This window comes from Mustela putorius, unplaced genomic scaffold (assembly GCF_011764305.1).
Source record: "Mustela putorius furo isolate JIRA1106 unplaced genomic scaffold, ASM1176430v1.1 tig00000738_pilon_pilon_pilon, whole genome shotgun sequence".
Classification (NCBI taxonomy): Eukaryota; Metazoa; Chordata; class Mammalia; order Carnivora; family Mustelidae; genus Mustela; species Mustela putorius.
In genome coordinates, this window is record NW_025421463.1 from 7,768,225 (window position 1) to 7,770,806 (window position 2,582).

A 2,582-nucleotide genomic window follows, 5' to 3' on the forward strand; every position below is an offset into this window, starting at 1 on the left:
TCCTCCTCTTGTTGCCTCCCTTCCTGTTGGGGTGGGGGGTGGATGTGTGGTGCTGGAAAGACCAGCTGGGGGAGGAGAGAAGCCCCAAGAGCCCAAACCCTCCCCAGATCTTCCTCCTAGACCTACACCCCTTCCCTCACAATCCCAGGACAGGATGTGGGAGCTGAGCGCTGCTTGGCTTCCCCATCACGTCCTGTGGGAGGGGTCTCACGGTGGAGCTTACCTTGCATGACCTCCCTAGCTGAACCCCAATTACTTCCAGACATAGTTCCCCTCCCCCCGCCCCACGGAGCCCGTGGACTTCAGAGGAATCAGGCACCCCATCCCCCCCATACAAGAGTGGGTTTGATTGGTCTCGGGGCAATTCTCGTCTCTCTCCCAGTGCACACGAACTGATTGGTTCAGAAATGGGCGTGTGACTCACTTTGGGCCAATGACTTTCAAGGAGAGGTGCGGGTGTGTGGAGCCTTCTGGGAAATTCTTCTCTCCTCTGGGGGAGCTGGGAAGCATCCTCCTCTCCTATTGTGTTGAGTGAGGATGACGCAGTGAAGAGGGCTCCTGGCGGAAAATCTGGGACCGGTGGAGTTTCAGACGCTGGGGTCCATCTGGGTTCTTCTTGCCCTCACTGAGCCGCTCCATCCACCTGGCCAGAAGCTGCCACCGCTGGACTTCCTATAATGCAAGCCTGGACAACTTTTCACTGTTGAAGATAATCATCGTTAGCCAGGCAAGGTTCCTAGTAACAACAGGGGAGGCACCTGGGAATTGGGTTCCCAGGGAGAAGTACCCCAGAGATGGGGTTCCTGTTTTTAGACCCTCATGTCTACCAGCTGATCCTGAAGGGCTTTATCTGGTGAGTCTCCAAGCCAGCAGCACACCTCACCCCTTAGGTCACTGACATGCGTCCTCCAAACAAGTCCCACCCATGAGGTTATTATCCCTGATGTTCCAAACCGCCCTTGAACCTAGAGGCTTGAAACAACAGTGATCATTTATTTGCTGGTGGTGATGCGATTTGGCTCAGTGTGGCTCATTTCCGCCCCATGTGGCATCTGCTGTGAGAGGGACTGCTGCCTTCCCACGCCTGGTACCCAGTGGGGATGAGTACCGTATCCGGGGACTGCCTGGGCATCACTCCCTTCCCTCGTGACTAGCTTGGGCTTCTTCCAAGAAGCAGCTTTCCAGAGGGACAAGTCTAGTGTGGAAGAGCTTATCACACTTTGCACTGTCTTGTTAACGTCTCTGTGGTCAAAGGGACATATGGTCCAGCCCAGACTCATAGCAAGAGACTGCACTTTAGTATACTAAAGTATACTATAGTATACTATAGGCAGGACAACTTCAAGTTCAAGTTCAATAACAGTCTAGCACACCATCGTGCTTTGGAAAAACTAAAAGCAGATTGCTGTCAGGAAGAGGGGAATCACAAAAGGGAGAGACTTCTTGAAGATAGGATTGGAGCAGGATGCAGCTGGGGGAAGTGAGTTCGGCTTCATTGAATATTGATCGGGTACCTAATTACGTGCGAGGTGCTGAGTTCAGTTCAACTTCTTTGCTGGGTTCGTAATTTCTACAAGACACTGTTCTTGGGCTGCCATCACTTTTACTGAGTAGCTACTATCCGCTCATCGAAACTTACAGCTATAAAACCCCCCATCCTGAGTGTTGTAGCAATAACAGACCTCATACTCTTCTGACCTAGAAATTATAATATGCCAGGTGCCTATGATTAAATGCCAAAATGCCTTACACAGCAATCTTTTTTCTCCCCAACACCAGTCCTCAGAGCTTATATTTTCTGAAGATGGGAAAACCAAGGCTTGGAGAAATCAAGTAAATGCCCAAACTCATGCCATTAGGGAGTTGGGATCAGAAGTCCAGAAATTTCTGACCAAAGCCATTTTCTACTCCACCAGACAGTCACACTGTCCTGTTCACAAATGGATACTGAGGGGTGCAAACACTCAGCCCTGTTAGGCACGGTGAAGGACAGGGATGTGAATCCAATACACTCCTTGTCCTCAAGGACGTTCCAGTGTGCTGAGGACTGATGTGGACAAGGCTGGCATTGGGGCTCTTCTGTCCATCAGACCAACATGTGAAGATAGGATCAGAGCAGGATGCAGCTGCCAACACGTACTGTGCTGCCACCCTCTGACCAGCACTGCCCAATGGACTGGGAGTTGAGAGGGAACAGGACAAGGCATATCCATAAGGAGCCCAGAGTCTGGTGGAGAGACAGATACATCCCTATAAGGACACTCAGAGGTTTTGCGCGTGCAACGAGTAGTTCATCCAAGACAGAGAAAGCACAAAGGCGAACCTGGGATGGTCTGGGGCTGGTGGTCACGGAGGCCTTCATGGAGGAGGTAGCTCTTGAGTCTTGACCCATCAATAAGTACTTTCAGCTGGACTGGAAGGGGCACAGCATTTGAGACAGGACACTGTGAATAAAAAGCCAGCATGCTGTACTTGGCCCCCCATACAGCCCAGGGCTCTTGTTAAGCTTGGGGGGTAAGGCACAGAGATCAGGTGGGAAAGAGACATGGAAAAATCTGTGCCTGGATGGGGCTGTGCCCTGG